This window comes from Sciurus carolinensis, chromosome 4 (assembly GCF_902686445.1).
Source record: "Sciurus carolinensis chromosome 4, mSciCar1.2, whole genome shotgun sequence".
Taxonomy (NCBI): domain Eukaryota; kingdom Metazoa; phylum Chordata; class Mammalia; order Rodentia; family Sciuridae; genus Sciurus; species Sciurus carolinensis.
Genome location: NC_062216.1, coordinates 94202972 through 94223969, shown reverse-complemented (window position 1 = coordinate 94223969; position 20998 = coordinate 94202972). Strand labels below are relative to the sequence as shown.

The 20998-nt window shown below is 36.9% G+C and overlaps 1 protein-coding gene across 1 annotated transcript in view; it reads right to left on the bottom strand.

The window, feature by feature from the left end:
- The window catches only part of Ccdc91 (coiled-coil domain containing 91), a 363605-nt gene extending 343691 nt beyond the window's left edge, over nucleotides 1-19914 (bottom strand). Inside the window, 1 exon segment of the mRNA XM_047550439.1 lies at nucleotides 19725-19914. The gene's annotated coding sequence lies outside the window, so the exon portion shown is untranslated.
- Nucleotides 19915-20998: the final 1084 nt, after the last annotated feature.

Sequence of the window (20998 nt, the reverse complement as noted above, 5' to 3'; positions counted from 1 at the left end):
GGAATGAAATTCTGATACATGCTAGGATATAAATGAACCCTAAACCATTATGCTAAATGAAATAAGCTGGACACAAAAAAAGCATGATTGTAGGATCTTACTTATATAAAGTATGGAAATAAATTGTTATAGTTGCCCTGGACACAAAAGAGCATGATTGTAGGATTCTACTTATATAAGGTATGGAAATAAATTGTTATAGTTGCCCTTCTAGAGAACAGACAAAGTTCATTAATTCACCATACATAAGTATCCAAAAAGATGGCACATCTTTCTTGGTCAGAATAACTGAGTTCTGTGATAAGTCTGAAGTACATGTATCTTTGTAATTATTGAAATGTTCAAATATCTGAATTACAGGAGAAATGAAGATATGCTCTGCTTCGAAAATGACGCTACATATTTCTATGACCCAGAACCAAGAAAAGTTTGCTATACAATGCAACATCACAGACACAGGGGAAGAGTTCTGGTGAGAATTGACGAGAAACAAAAAAAGCTCAGTAACTAGTTGCATGATTCCAGACCTCAGCATTGTTACACAATCACAATGGAAATGGAAAGAATGTGTGGTAATTAACCAACTTTAAATGCTAAAAGTATCCAACAATTCTTAAAAAAAAAAAAAAAAAACTTTTAAAAAAGGAAATCCTATAGTCTTTATGATTACTCCCTCTTTAAAAAACAAAACAAAGTAAAACTAAGTACCAAGTTCAGTTATTCATGGGTTTCCCCTATTTTAGTTAAGCAGTACCTTGTTCAGCATAGGATTCCCTTTGGGTATATTAGTGAAAAATTTTCCCAGTAGATCTAATTAACTTCTCAGCCCTCAACAAGGAGAACAGGGGCATAATGACTATTCTCCATAATCTAAAATGGTATTGTGATATAAATAAATAAATTAATTTATCTCACAGAACAATAGAAATAACAATCCTGAGTTTTACCAAATATGTTTAAATCAAAGCAGACATTTGTCACTTACTAGAAATTGTTGTTAAAACTCAATAAACTTGACAATATAGATACCATTGCTTGAATGTGTCCGTAGCTAATTATAGTATCTTAGCCTAAATTTCTAAGAAATTTACTACAAATTGTCTTTGCACTAGGTCTCAGTATCTTAAGTGTTTTACTATTTTCCATCCCCCTTCCATATAGCATAGATATTTATTTATTAAGTTGACTTTGGGCACTAAAGAATCAAGGCAAATTGTTAGTGAACTACAAGATCGCCTTCTTGCTAGATTCTGTGGTAAGATGACAATACGTCATTGGCTCTATATTTGACCTTCTTTCTTGCCAACCACAACCTATTGTGGCTGCTATTCTGGGAAAAGAAAGTCAGTTAACTTTTTTTTTGGTGTCTTAGGGTTCTTTGGAGAAAGAGTAACAATAGGGTGTGTGTGTGTGTGTGTGTGTGTGTGTGTGTATAAACAGACTGATAGATAATAAGGGCTCACACAATTCTGGAGGCTGAATAGTCTCAAGATCTGCAGACAGGAAGCTAGAGACCCAAGGGCATTGACAGGACAGGTCTAAGAACCAGGAAGCTGATAATATGAGTTCCAGTCAAAGTCTGAGAACCAGAAGAGTCAATAGTCCAAGTTTCAGTACAAGTGTAGGAGAAGACTCTGTCCCAACCCAATCAGTCAGGAAGAATAAGTTTCCTGACATACCTTTCTTACTCTATTCAGATCTTCAATTGACAGGATAAAGCACTCACATTAGGGAGGGTGATCTGCTTTATTCAGTCTATGGATTCAAATGCTAAAATTCAAAAACAACCTCACAGACCCACCCAAAATAATGTTTGCTCAAATGTTTGGGTACGCTATGGCCCAGTCAACTTGACAAACAAAAGTAACCATCTCAAGTTCACTCCTCATCAACCCTGCACCCACATGCACCCACATGAATCTTCTTAATCCATACTTAGTCTCCAAATAAATAACAAAGTCATAATCGCACTTAACATGATACAAATATCCTACATACAAATGGAAATACATTAACCTTTTCCCCAGAAGAGGTGAAGTCCTTGACTAATGTTTATTCCTCTCTTTGATATAACTTAAATACTATGATGTAAAACTTACTATTTAAATTCTGTAATATAAAGTCAAAATTATAAAGTAATATAAAGCTGCTCCCCCGCCCTTTACCTTATAGTAATTTCCCCGCCTCCCAGCTACTAGTCAGTCTGTGAACATCCTAGCTAGTTATTGGTTCATCAGTCAGCTTGCAAATATCCTTCTCCGTTATTGGTCCCATTAGCCCGGCAGAATTCAACTGCTTAAGGCTAGCTCCCTGCCATCTTTTCTCTTGCTCTTTCTCCTACTCACTTTCTTTCTCTCTCCTCCTCACTTTTCACACTCTCTTGCACACGCCCTTTCTCTTTTCCTCTCATTTTCTCTCTTACCTGCATGGAGACACTCTGCTTAATAAACCCTCTTATGTCAATTCCCCTGTCTGGCATGGTTTCCTCGGTTCTTACAAAAATATTTTATGTTAATAAGGAATAAAAGAGGGAACGAAACAAAGATATCTGCTTTATATTACACATAAGTGCACACACACACATATTCATAAGAAAATGAGAAAAAAAATACACATGAAAATTATAGTCCTTATTTCAAATTTGGTCACTTGGTCATAGCTGGTATTTATGACTACCTTCTTCCACTACTTTTTCTATATTCCCTTTGCCTTTAACAAGCACTTTAGCTAGTTATGATTGTTTACCTAATGGGGTAAACCTAACCTTATTTCTGGAGGGTCGGGCCCATAATAGTCCCGCATGAGTTGGGTTTTTGTAGATTTCCACTGACCTTAATCACAGGGCATGGTAATATTAAGAGACATTCTAAGGGGTCTCTTATATTCCATACATAAACACTTCTTTGCCTCCACTGAAAAATAGCAGTCTACTTTCTCCCTGATAGTCAGGATCAATCATCCAAGCAAGCACACAATGCTCCTCTTTCCCTATATATTCAGAGGCATGAACAAGTCAAAGTTGCCAGGGGAAGTCTTAACTTCCAGTTAAACTGAATCATTGTTGTGCCTCCTGGTAGAAGCATTCCTCCAGGGCAGCAGGGCATAAGATCATGGGAATAGGAAGAAAAAGTTTGCTAGTGGGTCACTAGAAGTAATAGTGACTAGCAAAACTCCCATTTCTACTCCTTGATTCCTGGACCCATGAATCTTCCCCATGGAAGAACGATTACATATACTGAATGCTTTTTAAGGGTATATGCAGCCTTCTGGGGAACCTTGGCCCAGTTTTTTCAAGGTACTGCCACCAAGCTGGTACTGTAACTGAGTATTCAAAAGGCCATTCTACCATTCCATCAAGCCAACTACTTCTGGATAGCAGGGAATGTGGTAAGACTAGTGAATTCCATAATTCCATAAGTTCAGCATACTGCCACATTCCCTTAGCTGAAAAGTGAGTTTCTTAATCAAAAGCAATGCTGTGGAGAATACCCTGATGGTGGATAAGGCATTCTGTAAATCTATGGACAGAATTCCATGTAGGAAGGAAAATTCACATCCAAAATAAGTGTGTATTCCAGTAAGAACAAAAGGCTGCCATTTCCATAATGGAATTGGTCCAAGATCAGCAGCCAGGTAGCTAGCTGATAATCTGGGGAATGGTGCCATATCAAGGACTCATCGTTGGTGGCTGCTATTGGCAGAATGGGCACTCAACAGTGGCCATACTCAGGTCAGCCTTCATAAGTCCATGTTGCTAAGACATGTGTAATTTGCATCCTTTCAACAGGACCAGTTGGTTCATGAGCCCATTTGGTCATGAGTGGCCAGAGAAAGAGGATGGCTAGGATCCATAGAATAAATCAATCTATTAGAATATTAAAATACTCTGCTGACATCACCATTTGTTGTACATTAAGATGGAACACAAATATCTTCAAGAACTTTTTGCCTATTCAGAGAGGTCTATCTATATATCCCTCACCCAAGTTTCTTCACATTTATTTTCCAACCATATTCCTTCTAAGTTCCTAACCATTCAGCCAAACCATTGACCACAACTCATATCAGTATATAATCACACAGCTGGCCATTTTGCCTTCTACACACTGGGAGGATTTTCCTTTATCACTATCCAGAGATACCCAAAAAGGAGCTGCAGATGTCTACTTCTGAATGATACCTACATATCAAGTAGACCATCTATAAATCAGGTTTGAGTTTTCTTTTCATCTATCAATTGATATTATGAAGCTCCCCATGAGTCACAGGGCAAATTGGGAAAAAAGACAGTATAGCAGAGTAGGGACCACGGGCATTACCCTCGCCTCTTCATGGAACTTTTTGGGCTTCCAGGGCCTGCTTGGGCCGAATCCAAAACATAAATCCCTTTCATTTGGTGATGGAGTGCTGCTGATGAAGGAATCACTGATGAAGGATTACTTCTGTAATCCCTGTGGCTCAGGAGGCTGAGGAAGGAGGATCATGAGTTCAAAGGCAGACTCAGCAACTTCTTGAGGTGCTAAGTAACTCAGTGAGACCCTGTCTCTAAATAAAATACAAAATAGGGCTGGGGATATGGCTCAGTGGTTGAGTGCCCCTGAGTTCAAAACCCGGCACCAAAAAAAAAAAGCAACCCTGAAATATGCTGCTTGGGTATATATTGATTATTTTAAACTAAAGTTCCCACATAAAAGATAGTCTCCCTATACCAAAAGGAAAATAACATTCTTATTATCAAAGATGGGAAGATGCAGCCATGTGAAATCCATATGAGCAAATCTTAGTAAACTCATTTTCCTAATAATTTCTATATCAATTAACTACCTAGTCCAAGATCCTTTACCTCAGCACATTTTACAACTGACTATCTTATTCAATTCAGTTCATAAATGATTAATTCCAACCACTCCTTTTGAGTCTTTCTTATGAAGGTTCCCATTTCACATAAAACTTAATTTGTTTTCTTTTCTATTGTTAATCTGTCTTAAGTCAATTTAACTCTCATGCCTAGTCCAAACAAAACAAAACAAAAAATCCTAGAAGGATAAAGGTTTTGCATCCCCAATACTGTACACACACAAATTTTTGGGTTAAGTCAAATGTACAGTTTTCAGGTCACATGGTAACTTGGTGGCCCACAGTTAAGAGGCAGTATCTATTGAGGCTCTATAGCAGGTCAAGAGCTGTTTCTCAAAAGTGAAGTATTCATGGAGGATAGCAAGGCTTTGTTCCATAATTTCAAGGGACCACAGCTGTGATTCACTGATAGGACCTGTCAAAGGCTCCAAACAGTACCCCTATCTGTCACTGAGACATCATACACCACTGGAGCTGCTGGATCATATGGCCCAAGTGGCAGAAGAGATTGTATAGCAGCCTAGACCCACTGCAGAACATTTTCTTTTTTTTTTTTTTTTTATTGTAAACAAATGGGATACATGTTGTTTCTCTGCCTGTACATGGCGTAAAGGCATACCATTTGTGTAATCATAAATTTACATAGGGTAATGTTGTTTGATTCATTCTGCCATTTTTTTCCCTTCTCCCCCACCCGTCCTACCCCTCCCCTCCCTCTATACAGTCCTTCCTTCCTCCATTCCTGCCCCCCTCCCTAAACCCAACTCCAACCCCAACACTAACCCCTCCCACCCCCCCATTATGTGTCATCATCCACTTATTAGCGATATCATTCTTCCTTTGGTTTTTTGAGATTGACTTATCTCACTTAGCATGATATTCTCCAGTTTCATCCAGTTGCCTGCAAATGCCATAATTTTATCATTCTTTATGGCTGAGTAATATTCCATTGTATATATATACCACAGTTTCTTTATCCATTCATCAATTGAAGGACATCTAGGTTGGTTCCACAATCTGGCTATTGTGAACTGAGCAGCTATGAACATTGATGTGGCTGTATCTCTGTAATATGCTGATTTTAAGTCCTTTGGGTATAGGCCAAGGAGTGGGATAGCTGGGTCAAATGGTGGTTCCATTCCAAGTTTTCTAAGGAGTCTCCATACTGCTTTCCAGAGTGGCTGCACTAATTTGCAGCCCCACCAGCAATGTATGAGTGTACCTTTTTCCCCACATCCTCGCCAACACCTGTTGTTGCTTGTATTCTTGATAATCACCATTCTAATTGGGGTGAGATGGAATCTTAGGGTGGTTTTGATTTGCATTTCTCTTATTACTAGAGATGTTGAACATTTTTCCATATGTTTGTTGATTGCTTGTAGATCTTCTTCAGTGAAGTATTTATTCATTTCCTTAGCCCATTTGTCGATTGGATTATTTGCATTCTTGGTGTAGAGTTTTTTGAGTTCTTTATAGATTCTGGAGATTAGCGCTCTATCTGAAGTATGATTGGCAAAGATTTTCTCCCACTCTGTAGGCTCTTTCTTCGCATTGCTGATAGTTTCCTTTGCTGAGAGAAAACTTTTTAGTTTGAATCTATCCCAGTTATTAATTCTTGCTTTTATTTCTTGTGCTATGGGAGTCCTATTGAGGAAGTCTGGTCCTAAGCCGACATGTTGAAGCTCTGGACCTACTTTTTCTTCTATAAGATGCAAGGTCTCTGGTCTGATTCCAAGATCCTTAATCCATTTTGAGTTTAGTTTCGTGCATGGTGAGAGATATGGGTTTAGTTTCATTCTGTTGCATATGGATTTCCAATTTTCCCAGCACCATTTGTTGAAGAGGCTATCTTTTCTCCATTGCATATTTTTGGCACCTTTGTCTAGTATGAGAAAATTGTATTTATTTGGGTTTGTGTCCGTGTCCTCTATTCTGTAGAACATTTTCTTAATCTGGGCTCCATTCAAAACTTGCAACTTTTGAGGAGTCACCTGGTAAATGGGTCAGTGTAACACACCCAAATGAGAAATACATTGCTTCAAAAATCCAAAGAGGTCCACTAGATATGATGCCTGTTTTGGGTGTAGGAGAGGTCAACTGTACAACTTTCTTTTGTCTTAGTATAAATGTCTCAACATTTCCCATACCAGCAGACTCCTAGAAATTTCACTGAGATAAAGACCCCAGAGTTTTAGTTGAATTTATTTCCAATTCTCTGTTATACAGATGTCTTACCAACAAGTCTAGAGTAATTATACTTCTCCCTCACTAAGTCCATTCAGCATAATATCATCTATGTAATGGACCAATGTGATAGCTTATACAAGAAAAAGGTGATCAAGATTTCTGAGAACTAAACTATGACACAAGACTGGAGAACTGTTATACCCCTGACGTAGGACAGTGAATGTGTATTGCTAACTTTGCCAGGTAGAACTAAACTGCATCTTGTAGGCCTTAAGACACAAATGTGGAAAAGATATTTGCCAGATCAAAAACTGCATATCAAGTACCAAGGAATAAGATAACTTTCTTAAGTAATGAAAACATATCTGGTACACTAGCTACAATGGGAGTAACCAGTTAGGATCATGATAAGCCACTGTCATTTTCCAAGATCCATTTGTTTTCTGCACAGGGCAAATAGGAGAGTTGAACATGGATGTGGCAGAAATCACCATCTCCATATCTTTCAAGTCAATGATGGCACTAATCTCTGAATTCCCTCCAGAAATGTGTTACTGCTTTTGATTCTACTTTCCTAGGCAGACATGGTTTTAAAGGTTTCTACTAGGTCTTTACCACCAGAACAGCTCTTATTCCATTGGTCAGGGAACCAACATAGGGACTCTGCCAGCTATTATACTTAAGCACTCCAAAATTGGGGAAATAACCCAAGAATTCATTTAAGAACCAACAAGTCCCAGTGAAAATAATTTAAATTAAAACTCCATTTCTCTCAACACTCACAATCCCCTATTCTGACTGGTGGATCACAGTGACATTTTGAGTTTCATAGAATTAATTTCAGTTCAGAACCAGCCCCCAAGAGGTCTGATTATTTCTTTTTCCCCAATGCATAGTTACCCTGGTAAAAGAACCATAGGTCCCTTGGAAAGAATGAAAAAGAGGCTGAGTATAAATTTTTTTGCAGTGTACTAAGGATATTCTGTGATTGCTCTTCTCAAAAGACCAGGCCTTATAGTAGAAACTGCAGTCATTGAATTAGAAAACTTATGCAGTTGTAGTGGTGGGATTCTGGTATAGCAGGGAGCAAGGGGCAGCACTGAACTTTTCAGTGCAAAGTGAGTGTGGATACCCTAAGGGTCAGTAGAGTCAAAGAAACAATCAGAAAAGTCTGATTCTTGCCAGTGGTTATCTGATCATGGTGTTTCTAGAAGTGAAATGGGAAGACTACTATATTTTATTTGATCTGTATAAGCAGAAAACTTCTACTTGAAGTGAACAAAAATTGAATCAAAACAATAAAAGCAGTACATTACAACCCTTGGTCAGTTTCCACGATGTGAGACAGTTTGCAGACATAGAACTTCTTGAATAAAGGGGAGGCTGGATACTCTTTGAGAAGTCTTTTCTAGCCCTCCAAGCTGCAAAAGTAAATGCAGAGGGAAAAGAGGGGTGGGAAGGGTGGGGGGGAAGGGGAAAAATAACAGAATGAATCAAACAGCATTACCCTATGTAAATTTATGATTACACAAATGGTATGCCTTTACGCCATGTACAGAGAAACAACATGTATCCCATTTGTTTACAATAAAAAAATAAATAAATAAATAAATAAAAAATAAAAATAAAAAAGTAAACACAGAATCTCTGCTTAGTGATCCAATATCAGTAAACTGAGCCTGATCCAACTTTATGTTCCTTCCACCATTATCCTACACCCTTACTATCAATACAAATATGTTCCCCAGATATAAAATTTAAAAACTCACGTGGGTCTCACAGTGTTGCACATTTCCTCATAGGTCATACTTCGCACCTTATCTCTAGAGCCTTACTGCAACTTAAGCCTAGTTTAGGTCTAGAAGAAATGAGGGATGAATACACCCACAGTGAAACTCCACATCATGTACAACCACAAGAATGGGATTTTAATTCGAAAAAGATGTACTCCACGTTTGTATAAATATGTCAAAATATACTCTACTGCCATGTATAACTAAAAAGAACAAATAAAAATTAAAAAAAAAAAAGATAAGGGATGGCAGGGGGAGGTCCTGAGGAGATTCAGCATTGTCTTGCTCCAAGCAATGCAGAATTAATACCTTCAAAAGTGGGGTGGATATTCCCACAGGGGAGGGAATAATTCTCTTCAAGTGGCAAAGACTCATCACAATTTAGGAGTTTAATATCCCCAACTTTATCAGGATACCTGCTCCAATTCTGAGGATCCTGTTTCTTAACAATCAGTGTCCTTACTATAAAGTATTTGCTTTAATTACTTTCATGTCTCAAGATGTCTAGAGAGTCAACAAATCAATTTAAAAAATTGGTATTCTGGTTGTCTTTCTCTTACTAGCAAACTCCTTAACCAGAAACCTAATTTTGCTGAATAATATATTCAGGCATAATCCATAGCAAGTGTTTAATAAATGTTTCTTTACTTTGCCCTTTCAGCATAATCATTCTAGAAATTCAATTAACTTTTTAGCCATAATTCACAGGCGCAACTGTAATTTTTCTCTACATAAGTTGACCCAATTATATAAAGACAAAATGGCATAATGGTTTATAATGTTCTATGTTTGAGGTAACTGTACTATCAATAAAAATATTTCACATTATCTCTTATCAGATCTTTTTCACTTATTCAACTAACAAATTTTCCTTACATTTACAAATTTCTAACTAAGTCACCTTCCTAAAGATAGGCATATACTATAGTTTTTATCCACAGCACTAAGCAGATGCCTACTACCGCTAAATGACTTTAATACACATGGGAAATTTTTATATATCCAAATTAGAATAATCCTGAAATGATCTCTTATATGAGGCTGTAATACACATGAGTGATGACGAGTAATAGTAGAAAATAACTAGGGTAAAGTGACATTCAGAAGAATTTTGACCGTTAAAATAGTGTACATGACATCAGCAAAAATGTTCTCCATAAAATAAGCAATAGTAGCAAAATTCGTCAAAGTCAACTTTTTCAGAACTTAAAATCAATCAAAGACCTGCAACACCCTAGGGAGCATGTAAAGAAAAATGGTTGAATCTGAGTAAGAATAAGAAGATTTGTGACATTTTAACCTGTCCTATTCTCACCTCCCTCAGGGGCTCCCTCAGTTCCCCAGCACCATGATAGCCTTGAAAACCAACAGGCTCAAAATCATGATTCAATTCAGCAGCCTGGCAGCTACCAAAGAAGCAAAATGGGGTTGGAACTCCTCCGAAGCCCCATTCCCAGAAATTTTCATTTTTGTCCTTTACAGCAGTTCCTTGGAAAATGCCACTCCTGTGCTTGTCTTTATTTGATCTGACTCAGAGCATGCCCAGTGCCAGTAATCTCTTCCCCAGATGGCATTTGTCAAAAACAAACAGGATCAATTGTTTAACATCAACATCTGCCTGATATGGTTGTAACAGTTGGAGCAAACAACAAGCTAACTAAACAAAAAGCTCGGGAATGAAATATTCATGGAGTGATTTTGAAAAGATCCAATATTTTCCTGAAAATCTAAAAAGCTGTGGTAATGTATAGTGCTGTATGACTGCTCATGAATGTCTATGTGTCCTCAAGAAAGACAGGAGATTGTCCTGAGCTTTCACCCTTGCCTAATCTTTAAGTCCTTCACAAATAGGAAATGAAGGCTAAGGCAGAGTTGTAAACTGTCTACCTGAGTATTACAGGCATGCTCCATCATGCACAGAGATCCTTGACAAAGCCTGGGAGACTCACTGGTTCCAGGCATTCAAAGAAATAATCATCTGATCATTAGGTGTCCTGTAAGCTAACCAGACAGAGACCTCAGTGGTCACATACATAAGGAGTTCAGGAAAGTTACTATGCAAACAAACAGCAATAAAAGCAATAACAGCCAACAACGAACCCTGGGAAGGAGACAGAATCCATTTTTATAAATGTATAGTTTTTGATAAAAAATTTTAAGACATGCAAGAAAGAAGAAATTATGGTACATACAGAGAGGGAAAAGAACTGTTAATAGAAATTATCACTAAGGCAGCACAGACACTGGAGTTATTAACAATGAAATCAAAATTGGCTACTTTAAATATAGTCAAAAATATAATCTCAAAGAGCTAAAGGAAACCATGTCTTAATAAAGGGAGGGGAAGAATGATAGTAATATTTCACCAAACATTATTAACAAAAAAATAGTAATTATATAAAAAGAAAGTAGAAATTATGGAGTTGAAAGTATAATAAGTTAACTGAAAATTTCACTAGAAGGGCTCATAGCACATTTGAGCTGGCAGGAGAAATAATCCATGAATTTGAGGATAGATCAATTGATATTATCCTGTCTGAAAAACTGAAAGAAAAAAGAAGTGACAAAAATGAACAAAAGCATCAAGAGAACTGTGGGAAACCATCAGGCAAATCAACATGAGCATAATGAGAGTATCAGAAAAGGAGGAAAGAAAGGGACAGAAGAATATTTGAAGAATAATGCCAGAAAACTTTGCAAATTTGATGAAAAATACTAATCTATACACCCAAGGATAATCTCTGAGTTCCACAATTTTGACAAATTACAGTCAAAACTTTTGAAAGACAAAGTGAATCTTGAAAGCCACAAGAGAAAAGCAACTCATCACAAACAAGGAATATGATTTTACATCTGATTTCTCATAAGAAAATGGGCAGTTGGATGCCAATACAAAGTCTGGTGGGGGAAGGGGGACCATCAACTAAGAACTCTAAATCCAGCAATACCAATTTTGAATATGAAGAAATTAATACTTTCCCAGCAAAACAAAAACAGAATTTATCTCTAGCAGATCTTTTCTAGAATAAATACTAGTGAGAATTCTTCAGGCTGAAATAAAAGGACAACAGTGGGTACTTGAATCCACATAAAAAAATTAAGAGTACTGGTAAAAGTAACTGCATAAATAAATATAAAAGACAATATAAATGTATTTATTTGTGACTCTTTTTCTCCTATTTAAAAGGCAACTGCATAAAGCAAAAGTTATAAATCTGCACTGATAAAAACATAATACAAAAAGATATGTTTGTTATAACAGCAAAAAAGGGGAGCAAATTTTTAATAAACTTAAGTTAGTAGTAATCCAAAGTATACTGTTATAAATTAAAAAGTTATCTGTCATTCCCACAGCAAAAACTAAGAAAATAACTTCAAAACATGTAATAAAATAAACAAATTAAAATGGTACAGCAGAATATATCTATTTACTACAAAAGAAGTCTGAGAAGGCAGTAACAGAGGAATTAAGGAACAACAGCAACACTAACAAAAACCCACTCACACTGAAGACATACAAAAAGCAAACAGTAAGATGGCAAGTCTTATCAATAATAACTGTAAATAAACAATATTCCACTCAAAAAGCAAAAATTGGTAATATAGATAAAAAGAGAAGTTAATAAGATAAACCTTTTTCTGTATAACAGACAACAGATAAGACTATCTCATGGAAATTATTACCGATATTAAACATACAGCAGAATAGAACAGAAGTATTCATTTCAACTTGTCTTCTGATTCAGGGGAGCCCCTTTATGCTATTCAGCCTTTGTAGGCTTAATTTGGTTTTCATGACCAATTTGGGAAAATTGAACAAAATGTATAATCTCATTTTAAGTAATCTTTATTAAATTCATAATTAAAATGATACTTAATCTCACCTTTAATCACTACCTTTTACTGATACCTAACCATGCATAATATTCATATAAATCCCCATCTATCAGTGAAGCATACTCATGATGCATATCAATCTTGCATAATATGCATCACTGTCTTTACTACAACTGCAGTTCTAAATTCTCATAAAAGTAAAGCAACTTTTTGAAGTGACTGTGTAAAGCTGATCTTTTACCACAGGGGTGGACACAACACAAAAGGCAATTTGGCTGGTCTTTCCATTATCTAGGCCTATTTCTAGAAGGGAGATGGCAAAAGGAGAAGAAAGTCAACCTCCTCTGAATACAAGGAAAAAGTGACTTCACACTTCACAAAATAAGAGTTTTACTCATATAGTTACTCTGTGTTGTAATGCAGCACATACATACCAAAATGTGCATATACTTTTAAGGAAAACAGCAGACTTGCTAGAATTATAAGATGGTACATTTTAAAGTAGCTAATATTATCTCTAATCTTCATGTATTAAACCTGTTTGAATTAAAAATTCTTTACATTCCAAATTTTTTTAACAATTGTCGTACTCTCTGCTGGCAACAGAAGCATGTTTCTAATTCTTTAAGTGGGATTCTATCATACATGGCCAACAGAAATCTTTGTATTTAGGATCTGATAGTAGAAGGAAGATGGTATAGGTCAAGAAATGTCTAAATTAATTTAAAAATAAAAAGTCATAAAAGGACATAAATGTGGGTAAACATTTCAGAAGTACTGATCCCTTGTTTATTAATTTTTAGTCCATTCTAATCATTAAAATAATAGAGTCAAAATAAGCATACAAGGCTAAGAATGGAAGATGTGAGTTCAAGCCCAGCCTGGCAACATAGGGATTTTTTAATTAAAAAAAATTTTTGAATTAAAAAAAAAAAAACAGGCATGGTGGTGCACACCTATAATCCTAGAAGCTCAGGAGGCTGAGGCAGGAGGATCACAAATTCAAAGCCAGACTCAGTAACTTAGTAAAGTCTTCCACAACTTAGTGAAACCCCGCCTCAAAATAATGGGGATATGGGGGGCTGGGGATATAGCTCAGTCGGTAGAATGCTTGCCTTGTAAGCACAAGGCCCTGGGTTCGATCCCCAGCACCCCAAAAAAACAAAAAGAAAAAAAAAATAGTGGGGATGTGGCCCAGAGGTTTAACACCCCTGGATTCAATCCCAGTACCAAAAAATTAAAAATTAAAAAAATAATAATAAAAAGCACACTATATACAAAATGCCCAGAACAACTTAATACTGTTAGTGTAGGCTGTAACTAAAAATATCTAAATCTATATTCAGGAAGACTTATGATCAAATTACACTTCTACCACTTCTTACACAAACATGTAAGTTTGCTCACTTGTCAGAGACTCAGTTTCCTCATCTACAAAATGAGAAAAATTCTACTATAAAAATATGGTGACGGGAATTCAATAAAACACCATACATAAAGGATTTTACATGATGCTAGGTAAAAATATTTCCATGAGTCTTATCAAAATAAAAACACAAGTAGAATATTATATAGACTATATCATAATTTCTATTTAGATCAGTGACAACAAAATAATAGTATGACCAGAAAAATTACTTCATAATTCAAGATCAGAAAAATTACTTCATAATTCAATATTCAAAAGCTGTAAATTAAATGGTTTAAATTAGACAATCTCAAAGGAAACCTGAGTTTCTGAATTCAAGGATTCTACCTTAATGTGATACTGAATGCTAATGATACTGAAATCCAAAATTTGTTTCATAAACAGCCAAGGTAATAAACTTTGGGAATACCAAATAAAACAGAGAAAATCAATAAGTAATTAAAAACCTGAAAAAAAATGTGATACATTTCAAGGGACAATCACATTTTTAGGAATCAATAAAAAGAAAATTATGGAGTTAAGTACAAAGAATTAATGTTAATTTCAAAGGAGAAAATTTACAATTTTACCAACAATAATAAAATAATTAAATGATGATATATCTACAATAGCCCATAACCATTACATACAAATCAAGTTCTGAAAAAAAAAATTCATAATGTAATAAGTGTTCACAAAGCAATGCTGAGTGAAAGAGCAAAATATAAAACAACATGCACAATTTTTACAAATATATATGCTTGCAAAAGAAAAAAGGCTGAAGGAAAGTCACCAAAATACAAGCAGTTAGTTGTCTCAGAATAATGAAAATAGGGTTAACTTTCCACCTTAATCTATTATTAGTTCTACAATCAAATAAAGATACAACATTCATATAAGACTAATTTTTTTAGGGCTGGGGTTGTAGCTTAGTGGTAGAGTGCTTGCCTAGCCTGTGTGAGGCACTGGGTTCAATTCTCAGCACCACATATATACAAATAAAATAAAGGCCATCAACAACTAAAAAAAAAAAAAAAATTTAATATTAATTTTTTAAAATTCTAAACAAACTAGGAGTTAAAAAAAAACTTCCTCAATTTGATTAAAATGGCATCTACAAAATCCCTAGAGCTAACTACTCAATAGTAAAATGCCTTTTCTACTAAAAAAGGAACTAGGTAAAAATGTTTTCTCTGACTTGTCTTATTCTACATAATCAGAAGTACTAGCCAGTGCAATGAGATAAGAAAATAAAATACAAACATATAGGAAAATATGAAATAAAACTGTCTCTATTGGTAGACAGCTTGATTGTCTAGAAAACCCTAATGAGTCTACTGTAAGGAAATAGAGAAGAAAAGCACCTCAACAGTACACAGGTTTATTCGGTACAAACCTGTTAAGGGGGACCCATGGAGGCTCAGACCCAAGATGGGTCTTCTGCTTACAGCCTGAAATAGAAATGGGGAGTGAAGGAAGGGGTAATTTTTGTGGTTAGGTTGTTTCTAGGGGATTGTCAGGGAAAGGTCCTGTGATATCACCTTCATAAGGAGATAGGTGTTTTCAGGATCAGTCCCAGATAACAATTTCCTTTCTTATGATGATGGAGTGTTTCCAGGTTATTTGCATGATGATAGAGTATTAGGTCAGGCTGAATCAGAGTGACCTTGAGGTGACTCTTGTAAGATGGAAGACATGTTTCAAAATGGCATTACCTATGTCAAGTTCTACCTAACTTCCACAAAAGCTACTAGCACTAGTAAGTGAGTTTAATAAGACTGTAATATTCAAAAGCAATATAAAAAGTGATTTATTTAAACTTGAAATTGATATTTTTAATAAAGTTACAATTACAACAGCACCAAATAACATAAAACACTTAAAATATAACGAAGATGTACAATTTTTATACTTGAAAGCGTAAAAACAATGAAAGAAATCAAAGATGTAAATAAGTGGAGAAAGGTATTTATTATTGGATTAAAAAACAATCCTAAGATGTCAATTTACCCTAAAATGATCTATAACATTAATGTAATCCTAATCAAATCTCACAACGCTTTTTTATAGAACTAGATAGGCTGATTCAAAAAATTACATGGAAAGAAAAGGATCTACACCATTTAAAATAAATTAAAAAATAACAAAGTTGGAAGATTCAGACTTCCTAGTTTCAAGATAAATTATATAAAACTACAGTGATAAAGACAGTGGTTTTGGACAAAGGAGGGAGACATATAGTGATATAATAAAACAGAGTCAAGAAATAGAACCAGACATGTAAAGTCAGTTTATTTTTGATAAAGGTGCCCAAAAATTTTAATGAAAGAAAAGAACAGTCTTTCTAGCAAATGCTGATGCAAGATTTGGGCATCCATACAAAAGGGTAAGGAGGAAACAAACCTTGACCCACACCTCACATTATATAAAAAAATCAACTCACAATGAATTCTAGGCCTAAATGTATGTAAAATCTAAAACTCTAAATGCTCTAGAAGAAAACAGGGAAGAAATCTTCGCAACTTTGGGTTAGGCAAAATTTCTTTGAACACAGAAATACAAAACATAAAGGAAACTGGACTTCATTGAAATTGAAAACTTTTTGATCCTTGAAATACACTGTTAAGAAAATGAAAAAACCAAGCGCTGTGAGTCCAAAGAATATTTGTGAACATATATATGATAAAATATTTATGTCCAAACTGTAAAAAACTCTTGTAATTTGGTAATAAAAAAAAAAAAACTCAGTTAAAAAAAATGGACAAAAGACTTGAACGTGATACTTCACCAAAGAAGATGGAAAACAAAAGCATATGAAAATTATGTACAATATATTAGTCACCAAAAATAAAACTTCAATGAGTAATCACAAAATTTGTTTATTAAAACAGTTAAAATTAAAATAAAATGACAAATGTTGACCAGGATGTGGAGCAAATAAAACCATCAAGCATCACTGGTGATAATGCAAGATGAAACTGCTACCTTATAAAACAGTCTGGTAATTTCCTATGAAGTTAAACATGCACTTGTCACCTAGCACAAGAATTCCATTTCCAGATAATTAACCAAAATAAACCAAAACCCTTATCTACCCAAAGACCTGTACATGAATGTACCAAGAACTACAAGTGAATGTTTATAACAACTTCATTCCTAAGTGCCCCAAGCTGGAAACAGCCTAAATGTCCTCAACTGGTGAATAAACTTACTGTGGCATATTCAAAGAATGAAATACTACTCAGCAACAATTTAAAACAACAAAAAAGAAAACGGCAATGATACATGCATCAACCTGGAGGAATTATAAACACATTAAGTGAAAGAAATCAGAAACCTAAGGCTGCATACTGTATGATCCCATTTATATGACATTCCAGAAAAAGGAAAAAGGCAGAATAAATCAGTGTTGGGCAGTGGGGGGTTAAAATGATGCAAATGTTCTTTGTCCAGATTGTGGTGATGGTTTTAAGATAATACATGTGTCAGAGTATATACAATCATGGATACTAAAAATTACTTTTTATTTGTTGTAAGGTATACCTCAATAGGCCTAAATTTTAAAAGTGACCTTTGAAAAAATGTGCATCAAATTAAATTTGTTAAATCCAGTTTACTGTGTCCAAGAGTAAGGTAAGATGGAGCATTAGAGAAACTGTTCCTTAAACTTAAAATATCCTTAAAACATTACAAATTTAAAAATTTTATTAGTAGTATGTATGAACAGATATACATTCATACAAAGAGTTAATCTAAAGAGAGTCATCTCTTTAAAGTTGTCACTGTTTATACAGAAAATAAAAAAATTTGATCAGCTTTCAAGAAAGAAAAAAGGAACAGGTTAATAAAGGGCACTGTGACTGTGAGCTAGTGTTTGGAAACAATTTACCTAAACATTCCTCCTTCCTTTTACTAAATGGAAACATCTCATCCAACTCAATCCTTTCCCAGTGGAAGAAAGATACTGTCTTCAAATGGCTTTCTTTATTCATAACAATTCTACATACTTTACAAATCTTACAAGATCTGGGGAGTGTGTAAAATGCCTCAATAGGCAAAACTCCTATTTGCTCCTTTAAGGTCCAACAAGCTAACTGTTAACCATATTCTCCTTTTTAACTGCCACCAAAATCATGATGATGATGATGATAATGATGATGATGATAAAATGATGTTCCTTTGTGATTTTCTATGCAGTTTTTGTCTCTTATTAAATATTAAGATCATTAAAATAAAAAGTCTCAGGTTTTGAACCAATCATTCCAATAAGCAGATATATTTTCCATTTAATAAATGTTAAAGAGGTAAGTTGTAACTTTCATCACTTTGTTTTCTTTATGTTTATTCCATTTGGCTTATACTGTTGCTGGGAAACCACTTTGCAATAAGATTTCCCAGCCCACAGAACCACGTCCCAGTCAGTCTAGAGGTTACCAAACTTTGTAACCAGGGCAATTTTCTACCACACAATATACTGGTCAGACCACACTACGAAGGTGCACAATGCTTGGCATTCCCGTTGCTCCATACATCTAACAGGTACAATGCAGCCAAGCCCCTTTAACAAATTGTATCACAGCTGATCACAAGTGCAGAGGTTCTCCAAATGACGGAGAACACGGTCAGTTCCTGTCACCCGTTTTTGCCTTAAATTGTAAGGTGATATATTAACACACCTAATGATAAGAGGAAATATCAGCCCACCCCAATCACTCCATCACACAACATGCAAACTGCTTCCAAAAGCCATCAACCAACTCCTGCCAAGATAAATAGCTGAAGAGGAAGATGGCATCAGTATCTGCACAGTTGAGAGGAGGAGGGAAGGAAAGAGTGGGAATTCAAAAGGGGCCGCTGAGTCACCTACAGCTGTGGCCAAGACTTTACCCTCCAGGAAATCAGGCTCGGCCCCAACTCTCAACAGGGAAGCAAGTCAGAGTAGCTGCGGCCACATCATCCTACCAAAAAACACTCAGCGCTGCTTTTAATAGAGTTCCCACTCCTTAAAGTAAAGCAAAAATAGGTTTCACGTCCAAAGCTTTCCTCCGCGGTAGGTGACAAGCGCAGATGGAGGAAACATTTTTATTATGTGGCCTGGGGGTCGCGCTTTGGGGGATGGAGGATATCTCACCACTTGGCAAAGTTACTCGGCTCCAGCCTTAACCCCGAAGTGCCACTTTTACAGCAACATGTGGCCCAAGTCACTTTAAGGAAATGTGACTGGCTGACACAACAGAGCTTTGATCCCGCTGGGCTTGGAAAAGTAAATGAGGAAACCTAAACCTGGCGTGGGCAGTGACACCTAGGCAAGGATCAAAGTATCCGCTCGGTGGGCGCTTCGGTGACACAATAATCACGTGTACTTGTGCGTAGACTTTCTCAACTCTGCAACGTGCAGGTGCCGATGCCTGCCGGCGAACGCAGAAACCGGTCGGCACTCCCAGTCCCGGCAGCCAGGTTTCGATCCCGCCCGGGGCGGGTCACGCCTCCTGACTCCGGGTCCCGGCGACCGCGGGGAGCAAGGCCGCAGCGGGCGGGCGGCGGAAGCTCGGCCGCGCTCGCAGCCCCAGTGGAGCGCTCCCCGCTGGCCTCGCGCCGCCCCGGCCCCAAGACCCAGGCCCGGAAGGCGAGCGTCCATTTACCTGCTCCCCGCTCTCGCTCGCTGCCGCCGCCGCCGAGCCGTCGCCAGGTGAGCCACCCCCAGGACAAAAACCCGCAAATGCACACCCGGTCACGACCCCAGACCCTAAGGGGAAACTGCCGCCCCAGGAACCCAAGTTAGGGGAGCCCACGCACCACCCGCTTTCGAACACCTCTGCCCCCGGAAGTTGATTTCCACCAAGGCCCGCCCAAGCCTGCGCGCGTCACTCAAGGCACACGCGCAAGTCACGTGGCCCCAGACTCAGGCCTGAACTGGAGCCCCATCCTAGGAACCCAGTCCATCCCTGGCTTGAGAGATCCTCAGAGGACTGTCCTTTAATGGCACTGCCCAGACCCATCTCCTGTTAATCCCAGCTTCTCATTCCTCTTGAGGACAAGCCCTGTTGGTAAGCCTAAATGCCATAGAAAAATAAAACCATCCACCAAATCAGAGTGTCTCTCCCATTTGGGAGTCTAGGATTGGCCTAGAGAAGATTCCTTTCCTCCACCCCATTGCTTCACCACTCCAAGCTGAGTTCAAAAAACAAAACACCACGGAAACTGAGCAAAGTGCCCAACATTTATGTAGTAAATGCTCAAGAAACACTGAGTTCTCCTTCCCCTCACCTTTACATGTCTGGACTCTCAAGCACCAGGATGCACCTAAACTAAGAACCTCTCCAGATCACTACTAATGTGAAAGAATTCTGCTCTAAAAGAACTTTGAATCTTGTACTCAACTCTAGATAACGGCAAATCATACATGACATCTCGTCACATTGACAGTCATTCCTTTCTTCAAACCTGACAAATAGATTCTGAAGAAAAAGGAAAAAGAATGGCAAAATTGACAGATTTTTTTTCAAGGAAGAATGGATGTGTAATCTTGCCTGTTTCAGACTGTCAGTAGCTGTTAGTAACAAAGAGGCAGCAAACTTGTTAAAGCCTTTCACTTTTGCTATAGGAAGGATTTGAAGAACATTGACTTTACAGTTTTTTGAGTATACACTATCCTGTTCTGGGTCACATGATAACAATCCAAGACAAGACACAGTCAAGATCTTTGCTGCCGAAGAGATAACAGTCTAGAAACCTGGGTACTTTGAGCATAAATCTCTGGAATATTCACACTGTTTTATAAAAAGTATTCTTGAATATCTTGGGCATTATTTTTCTCTTCTTTCCTCTCAACAACGTAGACTCAAACCTGTAATCTCTGCTCTGTATTGGAAGTGGAAAATATCAGCAAGGTACTGACAAACATCCAGTAAGTGCA